General features: G+C 38.7%; 1 long non-coding RNA gene across 2 annotated transcripts in view; it reads right to left on the reverse strand.

Moving 5' to 3' along the window:
• LOC140497574 (uncharacterized) overlaps positions 1-18985 on the reverse strand; it is a 56202-nt gene that overhangs the window by 26845 nt on the left and 10372 nt on the right. The window contains exons 2-3 of one of the 2 annotated variants that reach the window (XR_011964731.1): positions 18759-18903; positions 7809-7886 (exon numbers count right to left, since the gene is read on the reverse strand). The exons of the other annotated variant lie outside the window; for it this stretch is intronic. This is a non-coding gene — a long non-coding RNA (uncharacterized lncRNA). The remainder of the gene's footprint in view (positions 1-7808; positions 7887-18758; positions 18904-18985) is intronic. 2 annotated transcript variants of the gene reach the window in all.

Consider the following 18985-nt stretch of genomic DNA (forward strand, 5'->3'; position numbering starts at 1 on the left):
ACCGTTTGTCCACAGGTTAGTGTCTAAAATTAGGAGCCCAGTGAAAATTGGGGTGTGGGGCTGTTGCTTTAGACAACACAGATGGTCTGCACAACTGAAAATAAAGTTTCAGAAACTCAAAATAGCATATATATTTTTTAATCACAACTAGTGCTTTTGCTTAAGCCATACAGGAAATCAATTTTCTGGACACTTTTTGGATCCTTCCCAAGCTTCCAACCACACCCTCTGTTGCCTGCTTACCAAGTTCTCTGCCTCTACAGCAGTATTTCTAGATTTATATCTCTGAGACTCATCCATCATAATTTTTCCTTATGTACCTCTCAGCCTCCTCCCCTTGGAAATGTCCATTCTGAACAGATGGACAAGTCAGGCTTTGCCCAATTAGTCTATTTTAAGTAGCTTACACTGCATTTTATTAAAAGCAAAATCCACATTGGGTTGACAAGATTAGGGGAAAATATAAAAATAAATTACTGTATTAAAATTAATTAAACGAAAAGCTGTGTCTAATACTATGAAATGATACACTTTTCAGGAGTCCTGAAGCCCTTGGTCAAATAAATGATTAGGGAGAAAAAAATCCCCTAAAAATTCTCACCCTGGGCTGGGTAAAAAAACCCTACATATAAAGGAAAAACCAAAAGATGTTAATTTTGGCATTTTGCACAAAGAGAGTGAGAAGTCCATTTTCCTTTTTGCTCTGGAGGCGAATTCTGATTGCAGTACATTTCCATAGGCTACAGGCTGCAAATGACACCTGATACTGTTAGTAAACCTTGCAGTTTGAGGATCTCCAAGAACTTTGAAAAGATATGCACACAGTCTATGACAAATATATTGAGGGGAAACATAGACAGTCAGTGGGACTACCTCTCTTTTAGAGTCAGTACAGTGGGGACTCAGTGAGGTGAAGGAACTTGTTCAATCAGCATTAACCCCCACCCCTTCAAAAACACAACCCTTAAACGCTTCCTACTCAGCATATCAACTGCTAATTATTACTAACACTTAGCACTTGGCACTTTTAAATTCTTTTTTGCTGCTTATTAACAACAGAAGGATCTGGAGAGAGATGAGAGATGGGCAGGAGGAAAGTTTTGGAAAAAATGGCTCAAAAGGAAAAGTAATGGAAATAGCTAAGATTCCTTCCCTGTTCAGTTGCCTACTCAGTTTCTACAGTTCACTTCAGAAGCCAAGGTGCATTTATGTGTGTGTGTGTGTGTGTGTGTGTGTGTGTGTGTGTATGTGTGTGTGTGTGTGTGTGTGTGTGTGTGAGTGTGTGTGTGTAGTTTTTTAGCTTATCTTGTAATATTGAAGCAATCTTTCCTCGGCACCCCACCCCATCAGTCAGTCAACAAGCATTTATTAAACACAACTATGTGAAAGGCACAACCATGGTCCCTGCCCTCAGGAGTTCATAGTCCAATGAGGGAGACCCACATACAAATAACTTTGTATGGACAAGATACAGTTTAAAGAAGAATGAACCAGTAAGGAAGAAATGAGGTATAGAAAAGGTACAGCCTAACATAGGTGGCAGTTCAGGACCAATATAGGAGTGGGAAGAACACTGACTGCATTGAGAGGACTGGGAAAGAAATCTAACCCTACCTGACAGGTACAACCTGTAGGAACATCCCTGGCCTTATCTGTAAAATGGGCTGGGGTTGGATTGGATGGTTGCTGAGGACCCTTAGACTTATAAAAATCTGATCCTACAGAACCATCATCTGCTGATTTCCTTCCAAGGTTAGGTTCTATAGTCAGTCAAAGCCTGAAGGCAAGTAGAAAACTCCTCACGAAGTGTCTAACTAAAGTGATGAGCTAATTGATTTCTTCCCTGTGTCTTTTCATGCCACAATTTGTTTTGTTTCCTTTCTTGCTTTGATGGATTCCTGATTTCATGAGTGTAAGGACTGTATGCTCTTCATCCTTTGCAATCTTCATCCATGTTTTTCTGCAACATTCCAGTTCCTATACCCATGCCTTTCCTCAGGCTGTCTCTACCCTCTACTTCACTACAATGTACTCCTTCCTCACTTCTGCCCTTTACTTTCCTTAAAATCAAAGCTCAGGTGTCACTTCCTATGCAATCTCCCCAGGAACTAGGGATACCCTACTCCAAAATTCCCTTATGTTTATTTTGTATATTCTTCTACATGCTCTTATGGTTTTCCCCAAAGAGTACAAGTTCCATGTGGACAGGGGCTGTTTCATTTTTTCCTTTTTCTATTCCCAATCCATAGCACAGTGCTTAGCACATATTAGGTACTAAATATTTTCTGGTTGATTAATTGCGAACCTAGCTATTGCATCAGAGGCTTTCTTCTTGTTCTTCTAGTATCTTGGGAATCTCAGTTTACCATTTGGAATTTCCCTCAGGTTACGAGTCATTTATATCACATGATTGGGTCAGTTCCTATTCTTGACAAATATATTCTCTAAAGCATCCTTTCATGACATGTATCTGCTTCCCTCTACAATGTAGCTTTCCTTTGAGACACGTGGAAAACCAAGATATCTCCGTATATGCCTCTTGTGAAGGTTGTAAACTTTCCCTGGTATTCTTGAAACATCACCCAGATGGTTGATTTCCTTATATAACTTTCTTTGGAGATCACATATTAGGGAGTTCTCATATGAAGTTTTGATCAAATGAAAATCTGAGAAATGCTGCCTTAAACAAGATAAAACAACAATAATAACAAGACTGTAATCTCAAAAATGCTTTGGGTGGTTTCTTTCTGGAAAAAAGGAGATTGCTAGGAAACAGTTAATTCTTGTCATTCCTTCAATACTTCAGTGATGTTATTTCATAGGACTGGGTATTCTACCAATCAAATCTATGACTACATAAACAGTCTTCAAGCATTTCTACAACTGAAAAAATTAATCTCTTGATGAAAACTTTGTATTTCAGGCAATAAATGTATATTCTCTAAGCCAGTGCATTCCCAAAGCCTTTTAAAATTGGTTAAAATCTTCTGCTGGCATTGCCTCAAAAATCCCAGGTTATCTTTATACCATGATAAAGTGAGGTATTGCAGTAGAAATTTAGTGGGGTCCTATCACTAATAAATAAAATGAACTAGTTAGAGGTATATTTCCCAGTATCCCAATGTGTCTTTCTTCTGAAAGGAGCTCTTCTTTGCCTTCCCCATTTTTTTTTTATAACAGCAGCATTCATAGAATCCTAAAATCTCCAGTCTCAGAATTGGAAAGGGGAAGGGAAAAAAAGGGGAAAATTATTTATTTAGCACATGCTACTTCCAGGCGTTGTGCTAAGCTCTTTAAAAATATTAGGTTCATAGAATCTTTCTATTGCAAGCCATACCTTAACAAGAATCATTTTTATGATATCCCAGGCAAGCTCTCATCTAGCCTTTGCTTGAAGACCTTCAGAGGTAGGAAACTCACTACATCTATCGGTATTCCATTTCACTTTTGGAGAGTTCTGTTTGTTGGGAAGTATTTTATTTATGTTGAATCAAAATCTACCTCTCTGCAACTTTATGACTCCTAGTTCAACCCTTTCTGAATGAGGCAGAACATGACTGACCTTTCTTCCCCGTAGCAATCCAAATGTTTATAGAGAACAATCATGTCCTTTCCACGTCTTCTCTTTTCCAGGCTAAATATCTCGAGCTCCCTCAAGTAACCTCTACAAGGCATGGTTTCACATCCATTTGCCATCCTGGTCATCCTCCGCTGGACGTGTCCTGGCTCCAAGGTCAATATCCTTCCTAAGATGTGGTAGTCCAAGGTAAACACAATAGCCCAGAAGTGGTCCAATAAGGCCAGAGGACAATAAACCTATCACCTTTCCTAGTCATTATGCTTCCGTTATGTTACTGTAGCCTAAGATTTGATCAGCTTTTTTGGCTACTGCATAGACTTTCTGGCTGATAGTGAGCTTCCAATTCATTCAAATTATTAGGACTTTTGGATAGGAACTATTTTTCTGCCACATAGTTCCCATCTTTGACTCATGGGGTTAATTGTTTTGATCTATATAGGATTTAAGATATTCTCTACTAAGTTCCATTTTCTTTGCTTCTGTCACCACTGCCTTGGTTATCTTATCCAGATGAGTGTCTTCCAGCATTGTGATAAGTATGCCTACATCCTTGTAACTGAAAAGAAAATGCTTGAGTCAGATGTACTCCCTTCTAAAAACAAAAAAAAGGAGGGGGCTCTGTAGATCTGGTAAGGATAGATGGAATTAGACAGATTTTGAAAAAATGTCATGAAAAATTTACTTTTTGATGGGGAGAACCTATTGCTGGAATAGAAATCTTAATTTTTTTAAAAAAAAATATGTATTTATTTATTTTCAGTTTTTAACAATCACTTCCATAAGCTTTAAATTTTCTCCCCCTCCCTCCTTTCATGCAATCTTATATGGGCTCTATACATACATGCAATAGAAATCTTAAAATGTGGAATTTCTGATAAAATAGAATGTAGAGCCAGAGAGCAGGTAGGTAGAGGATGATGAGATGATGAAGATGAATGTTAAAGATGGGATATGATGCAAGGACCCTCAAGACCAAGGAAGCCACTCGGGGGCATACAAGTAGTGACCTCTTTCCAGTCTGACACCATTCTGTAATTTTAGCACAGAAACCTGAGGAGGTTTCAGTCAGGCAAGAATTTATTAAATGCTTACTACATGCTAGGTGGCACAATAATAGAGTGCTAGGCCTGGAGTCAGAAAGATTCATCTTCCTGAGTTCAAATCTGGCCTCAGAGACTAGTTGTGTGACCCTGGGCAAGTCACTTAATCCTATTTGCCTTATCTATAAAATGAGCTAGAGACGGAAATGGCAAACCACTTGAGTATCTTTGCCAAGAAAATCTCAAATGAGGTCATGAAGAGTCAGACATGACTGAAAACAACTGAACAACAATAAAATGTGCTAGGCACCATGCTACATGCTGGGAATGCAAAGACAAGCAGAGGAAAGTGTAGTCTCTTCTCTTAAAGAACTTACATGCTAATGGGGGAAGATAACATTGTAACAGTAAGTGCCCCAAGGTACACAGAGCCTGCTATCACGGTTCTTAGATTTGCATTCATAAAAAGGAAAGGCAATTTTTGAGGGGTTAACAATCACTTTAATCAAGCACAAGTATCATTCCTTTAACCAAGTACACCTAGTTCAGAAAATCAGCACTCTGAATTTCAAAGAAAATACAGATAAATCAAAAGATCAATAGACATGGCTTCCTGTGCCTGAATTCAACAGACAATTAGACCCCAACTGTCTGACCATTGTTACCAGAGAGGGAAGCATGACATCTGTGTTCTCAAAACAGTGGGGGGGAGGGGGGCGGTGAGGGGAGCTCATTAGCGACTTCTCAGAGACCCCATCTGGCCAAACAAACACTTCCAGTCAGTAAGTCCCAAAGTAATAACAGACATGGCTTCCTCTGCCTGACCATAATTCAACAGACAGGTGTAGCTGTCTGACTATCATTACCAGAGAAGAAAGCACCACATCTGGGTTCTCAAAGGGCTCTTCAGTAGCTTCTCAGAGTCCTCATCTGGCACTCAAACCTTCTCACCAAAAACTAAGCCCCTCAAAACCCCTCAACTCAGAGTATTTATACCTTCTTTTTAGAGCCAGTGGGCATCATAACCCTTTGACCCAGTGCCTCAATAGAAAGAACAAAAGGTACTTGGGACCCTGCTACATAACAACTCCCCTAATCAAGCTTCTCACAATGGGCAGGCCCATCAATGGGTGGGAAAGATCTTTAATCACATTAAAATAATTAACAATACAAATACATCTACTTTTTCTAGTTAAAGAACCTCTTGTTTCTGTTCTTTCCTCCTTGTAAAGACTCTTGATTGATAAAGGCAAGATTCAATCAGAGGCACTTGATTATGCTAAAACCAAAACAGCAAAAGATTCTATTTTGATTGCCATCACAAACACATAAAAGGAACGGGAATGGTGGGGGACTGAGGTACCCCATGATAGAGTATGATGGAGAAATCCAGGCTGCAGCCTGGTAAGAGAAATGAAGAGATGACTGAACTTCTTAAGTGGAAGTTATGGGAGGAGCCATTACATCAAAACACAAGTGATGGCTTCACCTAATTATGGTCCATTTGGAAAGTGGGGTGATTTTGTCTACAAGCCACAATGGCAGAGGTGAGGAGGGAGCTGCAAAAAAATAGGTTGGATTATTTAGCTCACCAAGATCTGAATCCATTAAGTTTTCATACCACAAAACCAGAAGGCCCTAAAGTCTTCAAACCTCAAAGTCACCTTAAGTCACCTTTATTTCTTTCTTCTGTCTTAACTCATTGGCCACCAAGTCCTGGATTTGGAGTCAAAGGACCTGGACTCAAATACAGGACATAACACTTATTACTTAGGGTACCTTGGGCAAGCCAGTTTCATTTTCCTTATTTGTAAAGTAGAGGGTTGGACTAAATGACCCTAAGATCCCTCTTACCTCTAGCCATATGATCCCATGATGACTCTGCCCCTGGGTCCTCCAGCTCTAACAGATGAACTCTTCTCTTATATAACTGAAATTCAGACTTCCACTTAGCTTCCCAGCTGTGGATGTACCATGCCTCCACAAGAAGACCTTCATCTCCCCTCCCTGCTTTTCTAGTACTCCTTTGCCTGCTCTCTTTTCCATCAGATGTAAGTTCCTCAAGATCAGGGGCTATCTTTCTTGCTTCTCTGTGTACCTCCAGCATTGACCACAGCTCCTGGCACATATGCAGTGCTTAATAAATGTTCTACGATCTGTGACTAAATCAGCTCTGAGGTTCTTCCTGACTCCAAACCTATGATGCTCTGATCATATGGATTCCTCTAGTTCAATTTCTCTTGAATGCTTTATTTCCTTCTAATGCCTACTGCTCACAGTCTGGACCACTCTGATAGTCTGCTTGCCAGCCTTGCCACTTCTGTTTTCTGGTTCCTCTCACACATTATTGGAAATCCTATAATGTTGCTTTGTATATGCAATGTCTTACTCTAAAAATTTCGTTTGCTTCCCATTGCCTACAAAATAGGATTCGAAATTGGCATTTGAGACTTTTTTATATTCTTTTGCTAACAAATCTATAACCTTCTTGGGAGTCAGAGAAAAACATACACACACACACACACACACACACACACACACACACACATGGGGCGGGAGGAGAGAGAGAGAGACAGAGTCAGAGAGAGACAGAGAGACAGAGATAGACTAAGTAAGGGACAGAAAAATTCAGCCAGAATTAGAGAGACAGTGAGGCTGGGACACAGAAACAGAAAGACATAGAAAGACAAAATACAGGTGGGGAGAGAGATAAGAGATAGACAAACACATATAGAGAAGTAGAAAGAAAAAGAGAATGAAAAAGAGAAAAACAGTCATGTAGACAAGAGACAGAGAGAAGGGTGAAGACAGATAGAGAAAGACCAAGAGAATGAAAAATTGAGACATAGGGTGAGGAAGACAGACAGAGAGACAGAGACAGACAAAGACATCCACAAAGAAAGAGTGAGCACCAAGGGGCTTCCACAGGAGCACCAGAAAACACAGGGCAAATCTTTCTTTCTAATGAGCCTTGTGAACTAGTTCTTGCAGGCCATGTTGAACCACATATTTAAACTTGTGATCGTCAAGAAAGGAGATATCCTGAAAAACCTTTCATCTTAATTAAAGTTATGCGAGTTATGAAATACTTTCCTTCATATTAAGCTCTTATTCCTGTGGAGAAATTTCTATTTGTTTTTCTCTAATTTGAGCTTCAAGGTTAATCTTAGTTTAAGACTCTCACTCACTAGGCTGGCGGTCCCATTGTGTTTCTCTCCATAGCGATGTATATGCATGTATCCTCCAGTGTCCTGCTGGGCTCCCTTCTACAGAAAACAGATTGCAGAGATGGTGAGGAGAGATAGAAAGGGAAGGATTTTGGAAAAAAAAAAAAAGGTCATGGAGTTTTTTATTGGGGTGGTAGGGTACCTGCAGCAGGAATATAAATCCTTAAATATGGAGTTTCTGATAAAACTTTTTGGAATGCAGAACTAGAGGGAGGGGAGAAAGATGGGAGAAGAAGAGGTGATGAGGGGCGAGAAATGGTAAACAAAGACGAGGATTATATTTCATTCCTGTAAGAATTTGTTTCAATCCTTTGAAGCATTTAATTGATCAGGTCACCCAACTGCTGCTCTATCTAATTCTGACCACTGTAGGTGGATGGTAATATGAAGCATAATTCTTGTTTATACCATGCAGCAACATGACGTTTACTAAAGTTCTCTGAGTTAAGTAGTGTGGGCATGGTTCTCACTAGTTTTACAGATGGGGTAAGTGAGGAAAACAGAAATGAAATGACTTGCCCTCAGGCAAACAGTTAGAAAGTCCTGAAACAGGACTCAGACCTTCATTTTCTAACTTCCATTCCAGTGATCTTTTCACTGAGCTGCCCTCTTCTTGAAAGAACTAAAGATGTGATTTCACCAAAAAAAAAAGGGCAGAAAAACAGGTGCAAAGGTAATGAATATTGGATTGGAATCAGGGAGACCTGGGTTCAAATTCCATTTCACACTTTTATTAGATGTGTGGTAAATCAGCTCTACCTTCTGACCCTCAATTAACTCATCTACAAGGTAAGGATAATAATAGCACCTTCTTCTTAGGGTTGTTTTGAGGATGACATGAGGTAAGACATGTAAACTGCTTTTAACCCCTTAAATATTATATAAATGTGAGCTATTCTTATGACTTAGACTGTGCCTATGTATCATTAGATCATAGCTAAATATCTCTATCCCCAAAGTTTCAAAAGGCTCTACCATGGTGAAAATGATATTAGAAACTACTTGTATATGTGGAAGTCTTAAGACTACTCTGTAGTATATTGAGATTCCACATGGCAAAGCATGCTCCAGTACTGTGAGTGAAAAAGTCTAAGAGCAACAGATATTGTCCAACTGTCTCATTTTATAAAAGAGTAAACTGAGGCCCAGATATCTGAGTTTTGTGCCCATATTCACATAGATAGGAAGTAGCAGGGCCGGGACCCAAACTCTAGCGTTCTGACTTCAAAGACTGGAATGTAGGTTTGATGTCCTATGGTTATACCTAGGACAGAAGGTCAGACGTACCATTGTTTAACAAAAAAAGAGTTTCGTTATCAGCTGGCATTACTAGGTTCTATCCAGACCATGAGTTGGGTTTGTCATGCACATCCTGGCATTTTGCATATGCACAGATGGAGTGGAAGTACTGAGTCTTTGCTAAGTTCTCTACAATTCACAGAAAATCAGTGACCTTTCTTTTCTTCCATCTGACCTCTCCTAGCAGGATGGCATTAATTTGTCAACAGGTGTTTAGATTTGGGGATACAGTGATTGGAACCTAGCTCTGAATTCATACCCCTGCTGAACCATGGCTCCTTTCTGAACTGATCATCTCAGCTAGGGCTAGTCATATGACCTAGACATAACACAATTGATTCTATGGAAATAAACAAGCATGATAACCATAAACAATAAAGCATTGCAAGATTCACAAGGTGACTCACATCTGTTAATTTATTTGGTCCTTGCAACAACTCTGCAGGATACCTGGCTATTGTCATCCCCATTTAAATATAAGGAAACCGACACACAGTGAGATCAAGGGACTTGCCCACAGTCAGCTAGGAAATGTCTGAGGTAGGATTCAAACTCAGGGCTTCCTGACTCCAGTCTCTTGCTCTATCCGCTGTCCCACTTAGTTACCTGGATTTCAGATGCAGCATTTACTCAGCAAAGAAATGTTAAACAAAACCAGAACGTGACAACAAGAATACAATGCATAATAAAAAAAAATACATACCTACCAACTGGTGGAAAGGCTGTTATTCTCCTATTAGTCCCCCAAATCTTGAATTCCTACAAGATATTGGATTTATTTCAATCCAGGTGTTCTGGTGGCACAGTGGATAGATCACTGGCCTTCAAGTCAGGACGACTTGAGTTCCAATATGGCCTTAGATACTACTAACTATGTGACTGTGAGTAAGTCATTTAGCTGCTATTTATCTCTATTTCCTCCCCTATAGAAATGGACATAATAATAATACCTGCCTTGCAGGATGATTGTGAGGATGACGTGAGATGATATTTGTTAAGTACTTAGTATAGTGTCTGTCACATAGTAGCCACAATAGGAATGCTTTTTTTCTTCTTCCAAATAGAATTGATTGAATAAGAGAATTATTGCACTTTAGGAAAATCAATTTGACAGCTGAGTGGAGGATAGATTGGAAGGAGAAGAGACTTAAGGCGAAGATACCAATCAGAAGTCTCTTTTCAATAGTCCAGATATGAGGTGATGAGGGCCTGTGTCAGGTTAGTGGCAGTGTTAAAGAAGGTGCTTATATAAGGGTTGTTATGAAGGCAAAATTTACTAGACTTGGGAACAGATTAGATATGAGGAGGGAGAGAGAATGAGCAGTTGGCAATAACACCTAGGTGGTAAAGCTGGGTGATTGGAAAGATGGCAATGCCTTTTCCAGTAATAAGAAACAGAACAATGCAAGGGCTTGGGGTCAGGGAAAGATGAATCCAGTTTTGGACACAGAACATTTAAGATATCTATGGAACATCCAGTTTCAGATTTCTGCTTGGGAGTTGGAGATACAAATCTTGATGTTAGGAGAAAGGTTAGGGCTGAATAAGTATGTTAAAATTCCTTGGTAAAAGTGATGATTGAACTCGTGGGAGCTAATGAGATTACCAAGCAACCTTATATAGGAGAGGAAAAATGACTTTGATGGGAACACAGGGCAATGGATGTAACCTGGATGAAGAAAGGAGACTGAAAAGGTATGGTATATATACTATGATCTTATATACACAATTATAATCTTTCCATATAGTGTCATGAAAGCCTAGAGAAAGGAAAAAGTATAAAGGAGAAGAAAGTGATGGACAACGTCTAAGGGTGCAAAGAGGTCAAGAAGGATGAGGATTGAGAAAGGGCCATTAGATTTGGCAATGAAAAGATCAGCAGAAACTGGAAAGAGCAGTTTCCATTGACTGATGAGGTTGGTAATGGGACTGTAGGGAGTTTGGAAGAAAGTAAAGGGAAAGGAAATGGAAGTGTTGATTGGAGATAGCCTTCTCAAGAAGTTTAGCCCACAAAAGGAGATGTAATTTGGGATGATAACTAACAGAGATGGACAGATCAAGTGATGGATTTTTTGAGAATGAAGGAGATAGGTGGCATTTGTAGGTAATAGGGGAGGTAGCAGTAAATAGGGAGAGATTGAAGGTAAGTGAAAGAGTGGGGATGATAGCATAGTGTACTGGAGAACATAGATAGGATGGAATCACTTATGCATGTAGAGAGGCTTGCCTTGGCAAAGCTAAATACCTCTTCATATGAGACAGGGGATAAAAGTGGACATAATTGTGGGAAGCATCTACGGCATGTAGGATGATTAGGAGGGGACAAAAGGGCCCTAATATTCATCATTTTCCTCATTTACAATTAGTAAATTACAAATTGCTTTAGTTTAATTTGACTCAAAACTTTTTCCCCTAGTGCCTATGAATAGTTTGAATTTCTTCCCTTGAAGACTCATGTTCATATTCTTTCTGCCACTATCAGTTGAGGAATGGTTCTTATTCTTTGTTGTATATCTTGGAAATGAGAACTTTATCAAAAGAATTTGCTGGAAAGGGTCTCCTCCCCAGTTAACTCTTTCCCTTATTATCTTAGCTGGGATGGGATATATTTGTGATTTTTTTTTCATTTTATGTAATCCAAATTGTCTCTGTTTATCTTCTAGGATCCTTGGTATTCCTTGTTGAGTCATGAACTCTTTCCTCATCCATTGATGTGAAAGGTAATTTCTTCCTTGCTCCTCTAATTTGTTTATGATGTGACCTTTGTATATCTAAGTCAAGTGTTCATTTGGAAACTGTTTTAGCATATGTCATGAGGAACTATACTAACCCTAATTTCTGCCAGATTGCTTTCCACTTGTCCTGGCAATTTTTATTGAAGAGTTCATTCTTATCTCAGTAGCTAGGATCTTTGGGTTTATCAAATATGAGGCTACTATGCTAGTTTGTTTCTCTAAATTGTGGGTCTAATCTGTTCCTTAATTGAGCTCTTTATTTTTTTAACCAGTACTAAACTATTTTGATGGTTATTGATTTGTGTAGTTTGAGACATACCACTGTTGGGTCCCTTTCCTTCCTCCTATATTTTTTTTTGTTTATTTCCTTTGAGGTTCTAGATCTTTTTTGTTTATCCATATGAATTTCATTATTTTTTTTCAACTCTATAAAGTTATCCCTTGGTAATCTGCTTGGTATGACATTAAATAAGTAAATTAATTTAGGCATTGTTGTTACATTGGCTCAGCCTAGCCATGGACAATTAATATTTCTCCATTGTTTGAGTATTCTTAATCAGTACAGTAGCACCGTATATTAATTTAAGAATTCAACAAGCTTTTATTATAAACTTATACTATGGGCAAGATACAGCACTTTGTTGTGTTGAAAAGGTTAAGAAAATCTCTATCCTTAAGGAGATTACAATTCAATGGGCGTAGGGATAATGTCATTTACACAAATAAGCATGATACAAGGTAGACATTGATAAGAGACATCCAGGCAAAGTGCTTTAAGAAAATTTAGTGGAGAACAGATTACTTACACCAAAAACAATCATTAAAAATTTTATTAAGGAGCTAGAGTCATTGCTGGAACTCTTGAGAATGATTACCAGGAACACACATGTAGAATGAGTATGTTTGAGGCATAGTTGAAAGTATGTATAAATTCACAGAAGGAGGCAGGATGGTGTGATGAGACTGAGGGAACAATATTTGAACAATTTGGTTGGGATGAAAGGGTGTGAAGGGAACTTAGAGCAAATATAACTGGAAAGGTATCTTGTATAAAGGAATACACTTCAAATTAGGGCAAAATAAAGGTAGATTTTTTTTTTTAATGTTGTTATTCATTGCAAAAAGCCTTCAGAGAAGAAAATGCAATGCACACACCAAACCTCTCCATTTAACTATTAAAAAAAAAAAATCTGTAGCAGAGCAAGATAAAATATAGATCCCCTATTCTTTCTTCACTTGATCTTTTGTGTTTGATCATAAATGCACATTGTGAAAGGATGTCTTATACCTCCAAGCTAAACACTGTTTGCTACTCATTAGTGATTTATAAATGATATTTTCTCCCTGGTGACATATCTTTTGATATGATTCTCTAATAATAACATCCACCAATATTAAAATAAGCACATCCCCATGTATTGTGATCATCCTCAACTACATTTCCTCGCGAAAATTAAATTTTCGCACACCAACTGATATTGTATGCATATATTTGTCTACCATCATTATAAATCTCCTAAGGGTCTCTATAAAATGATAGTTTTGCCTCTTTGCAGTAATTCTACCTAATGCTCCAAAGCAAGAAACTAATTACATGCTGACTTTTCACTAACTTTGATCTTTCAAATACCATACTATGGAGGTTCTATAGGTAATCATATAATTACAATACACTAAATGAGTTGAAATTAGCCATAAACCTTTTTATTTAAATTATATTAACTCTTTCTTCAGTAGCCCCATGTGCTAGTTCAGCTCTTTCTTACATAAGTTTGCCGATATAAGGTTTCAAACTCAAATCCGATTAGAGGCACTAATGTTTATAACAAATGCCTCATTATAACACCAGCAGCCTCAATGAAGAAGAATATGCAAAGAATTTCTCGAAATATGCTTAAGGAAGGCCAAGGATAAACTACAGGGGTGTGAGGAAATGACTGAAATTTCTCTGGGGAATGTTTGAGTCAGGAGAGAGAAAAAATGACCTCACTTGTATTTTCCCATTGAATTGGTATATTTCCTCTAAGAGCAATGGAAGACAATTGTTTCTTTCAGTGAAACTGAATGACTATGTAGCTGAAGAAAACCCTAGACTTCCCATTTGAAAAATGCTCATTTTTTAAAATTTCAGATCAGCATGGTAACTAAGAGTTCTTGGCCTTCCATAAGTGTCTTAGTTAAATTTCCTTCGGTCTAAGAAGCTATGACTAATATAAATCCTTCAAGTTTCTGTGGTCAACATCAGGGATGATGATATTTTTTGCTAATCATTCCATTTCAGCAATGAATCCATTTGTTTCTTCTTTGTGTTCTCAAAACACTATGTGCGGACCATAAAAAATTAAATTAGCCTGGAGTATTAATTGTCCTTACAAGTCTTTTAAATTAAGAAACCCCAACCCAAATACTGGACGATACCTCTGGGCATACTTGTCATGAATTTCTTATTGAAATTGACTGAAGAGGTATGGAAAGGAAACATTCTCTTGTTGATAAAACAGATCTTTACCTTTACCATGTTTGTGTGTCTTGTTTATCTAATAACATTAAGAAATCCCCCAAACCTGAAGACCATATTCACTTTAAAGCTGAATAAACATGATTTGTTTTGATTTGTCATCAATCATGTCATGTGATCACAGGGTGTATTATGTGTGACCGGTCCTTGTTTTATCTGGAGCCTCAACCTTTAAAAAATTCAAAACAGCCAAGTTGTTTATTTGACACCAGGATTGACCCTCTCTGACTTCAGGGCTATGATCTGAGTAAAAGAAAGTCAAGCATATTTTGCTTTCTAATTATTTGTATTATACAGAGAGTCTACTTCTCTAGCTGAATTCTGCCATCATCTGGGGGTCTGAAACAAAGAGAAAAACCATTAAAAAAAAGCAGCCCCCACATTTTAAAGGCAGCTTGGTGGGGTCACCAATTGTTGTTTCTATCAGCATGGTGTGCAGCATCAAGGAAAATGTAGTTTCTGTGAATTTGCAAGCATATCATGTGTGTACTCAGTTCTGGGAATTGCATCATTTCAGAGCCCTGTGGTCAGATGAATGAAGTCCTATAGACAATGTGAAGTAACAGTGTGGAAACAGAGCCCTGGAAACATGGACATGAGTCCCAGGGGGAAAAAATTTACAGATTTGTCACTATATTTTCCTGGACCCTACTGCAGAAATGTATCCAAAAGTTATTGCTGGTTTTTGGTTTTTTAAATAAGATCCAGCATTTTTCTTCCAGTTTTCACTAGTTGACCCAATCAGATGCTTACTCTCATCACAAGAGAAAGGTCCTTCTCAACCACAGCCCTTTGTCCCCAATAAACCCAATCTAGGATCTCCTTAGCACAAAAGAGTAGTGCTTCACAATGTTAAACAGGAATATTTTGGATTGTATGAGGGAAAAGTTATATTCGACCTAATGTATCAGGACTGTTCTGTTCTGATCTCTCATTCTTTAGTGGGATTAAGCATAAATCCATCAGAGAGAGATACTGAGTCCTGTGGTTAGAAATGGAAACTGGGAGCCTACAGCCAGACAACTATCCCACCATGTTTTCGACCTTCCACTGGGCAGTGTGGTACATTCATAAGAAAGAGAACTATATTTGAAGTCAGAGGACAAGGGTGGGTACCTTGTGTAATTCTAACTTTGTGACTTCTACCTGTATGAATTGGGCAAGGTCACAACATCTATGGACCTGAGTTTCTAAACTGTAAAATGAGAAGGTTAGACTAGGTATCCTCCGAGGCTCCTTCTAGCTCGAAATTTATGATCCTGTTTGTGGTTCCAAGGGATCTGGTTTATATATGTTGGGGAGTTCTTTATTCAGTGTTAGCTGTATCAGAGCTGTATTGGCATTATGGATATAGGAAGACCTTAGCATTAGGAAGACATGTTCAAGTACTAGCCCTGACACAAACCAGCTAAGTGTCCTCGGGCAAGTCATTTATATCTCAGTACCCCAGCAACTCTTTAAGACTTTAAGGTATAGATGGGTTGTAGCTGTGTTTTAATGGAGAGAATTTCCATACTGGATATTCTCCACTCAGATGAAACTACAAGGTACCCTTTTAGGTGTGAGAAAATTCTTGTAAATAAAGTCATTATTTATTAAGGTTTCCTCCCCCTTCACTAGGAGTCTTCAAACAAAGGCAAAATAATAGTTTATTGGCTATGAAATGGCAGGGGGTTGGGTGGTGGTGGTGGTGGAGGAGGATTCTCCTTCAGAAACAGGCTAAACTAGCTCCAGAGCTGGAGATAACATTACAAGTCATCAGACTCAACTCCCACAATTGACAGAAGAGGAAACTGAGGCCTTAGAAAGATTAAGAGACTTGCCCGAGGTCACACCTAGGAAGTGGCAAGAAACTGAGTTCTCTTCCAACCTTGAGACTGTGATTCTGTCACATAAGCACTGCCTTTCTGGAGCATTATAATCTAGTGCAAATAAGACCAAGAACCATTCCAACGTGGGTGGCATAAACCATCACAAGAGCAAATTTTTCACTTTCCAAATATCCTTTTCCAGGACATCTCATGTGTCCACTCTAAGAAAAACCAATCCATTTCTCACATTCCAATGTATGGAGTCGACCCTTTCTTTGTTTCGAGCTGCCTGTCAGGCCAATAAAGTTGTTGTAAATGAATTCAAACAAGAGAAAGGATATAAATGGTGAACCCCTTAGATCCATCTCCTTCCCTGGTGTACGCTCTTCCTCTTTTCCCAGAGTAGGGTGTAAGTTAATTGTATTTGAATGAATAATTCTAATAAAGCATGACCTTTAATGCCGACTGGTGTTTTTAATTTTGATTCACTGTCAGTCACTTCTGCGTGAGCCCCTCTCGGATGTGAGCTGGCGGAAAGGCCAGTGTGTATATAGAACAGAAAAACAAATACAGACCTCGGGGCCTATCCCAGGAGGTAAACACACACCTATAGTGTAGATCTGACAAAGAAAGGAATCTACTTGCTGGAGTCAGTCCAGAGCAGGAATTCAGAAGAAGCAAAGATTTATCAACCTCTCAACTGGGGAAAAATCAAAGGAAACCAGAAAAAATGGAGAGAGAAAAAAAACAAAAACCCAGGCACCTTTACAAGTAGGAAAGTCAGCTCACAGATCTTGAACAACCCAATTATTAGAGAGCCCCATAGGCAAAAATGGTGGTAAATTGTGACTGGGGTCTGCTAGAAGGGTCATCCCTGGGCATCGGGGACCTGGACTTTAAAGTACCTTGTGAAGTAAACACCATTATGGGTCTCAAAAACTCCAGCTCACTCATGGTGGGCTCATGGGAGGAAAGAAATTATGCCTAGATCTTGAGCTAATTCTAAAAATACTAATCATTTTATTTCTTGGACTTCAAAAAATAATTAAGGCAAATGTAATCTTTTTAAAATTTACGTGCCCAACCCCATTGTAGATAAAAAAAAAAAAACACATTAAATCTATGCTTGTAAATGGATGCAACATTTTTCTTCTGATTAATCTCATCTGTTCAATAATTATTTGGGGAGGATCCAGCAACAAGGCATTAAAACGATGCATTATTAGCATTGTGAAAAGAGAACCTAGAAACACCTATTAATTTGCCAGTGGATTGGATGATCCACGAAACATGCAGATCCTCTTCTCTAGACTCATAATCTCAAAGACCCTTCAAGAGCTGGTCAATCATTAATGCCAATTTAAAGACAGAGAAAGGTTGGAATACCAAGTCCTTTTGTTCATGGAAACATCATGGAGTTATTAGCCCTCTAGTACATAAATTTTACCCTATCATGTTGCTTTCAGTTCTAACACCAGGTATCATATTGGGGGTAAGAGGGGAAAGGAAATACGTGTTTATTTGGCTTCTGCTCTGTACCAGGCACTGACTGTGCTAAGTATTTTATGAATATTATCTCATTTGATCCTGCAGTGTAGGTGCTGTTATTATCTCTATTTTACAAATGAGGAAACTGAGGCAAATAGATGTTGAATGACTTTCCAGGGTCCTACAACTGGTAGGTGTGTGAGGTCGAATTTGAACTCAGGTCTCCCGTACTCCAGGCCTAGTGCTCTGTCTATTTTTCTACATAGCTCCCTGGTCTAGAGGATGGAGTTTGTGACTTGGAGTCAGGAAGAGGAAGGTTGACATTTACCTCTGAAATTTACTGTGTGGCAAATCGCTTAAGTTCCCTGAACTTCACTTTGCTCATCCATATGATGAGGATACCGGTTCCCATAACATCAGCGTTACAGAGTTTTGGTGAATTTCAGATGATTTAGGGCAAGTGCTTTGAAACATTAAAACCCTTTGAATGATGCCAATTATTATCAGCACAGACCAAACATCTATCACTAGTGCAATATATCATCTCTATTCTTACATGGAGCGTAGGGTTGGCAGGGAGAGGAGCAGGAGAAGGGGAACAGTTGACCAGTATACTGGGACATGTTGGATTTTGTGTATGTATGTATATATGTATATACTTATATATGTATATATGTATATCCTCATATCTGACTCTTCATGACCCCATTTGAAGTTTTTGTGGCAAAGATACTATAGTGGTTTGCCATTTCCTTCTCTAGGTTACTTTATAGATGAGGAAACTGAGGCAAACAGGGTGACATGACTTTCCCAGGGACACTCAGATAAGAAGTGTCTGAGGCCAGATTTGAACTCAGGAACATGAGTCTTCCTGACTCCAGGTACAACACTCTATCCACTAAGCAGCCTAGTTGCCTCAACTTAGTCCAACCCTTACTCATATTATAGATAAGAAAACTGAGACTCCAAAGTGATACATCTATTTTAACTGAAATGAATTATAAGACTAAGCTTTGAAGGGGAATAATTGAGCTACTTCCTGGTCCCGATTATATCTTACCTCCATGCCTTTGCACAGCCTGAGCCTTATGCTTGGACTGCTCTTTCTCTGGTCTCTCCCAGCTCCTGAAATCCCTAGTTGTCTTCAAGACTCAATTCTAGCGCGTAAAACTTTTTGGCATTTCCACAGTTGTCAGCACTTATCCCTAGGGAAATTATATTTTCATAAAGGTTTTATATTAAATTATGTCGTCACAGCTTTGCTGTTGTTTGGCTGTTTCAGTCATG

The sequence above is a fragment of the Notamacropus eugenii genome, chromosome 3 (genome assembly GCF_028372415.1).
Source record: "Notamacropus eugenii isolate mMacEug1 chromosome 3, mMacEug1.pri_v2, whole genome shotgun sequence".
NCBI lineage: Eukaryota > Metazoa > Chordata > Mammalia > Diprotodontia > Macropodidae > Notamacropus > Notamacropus eugenii.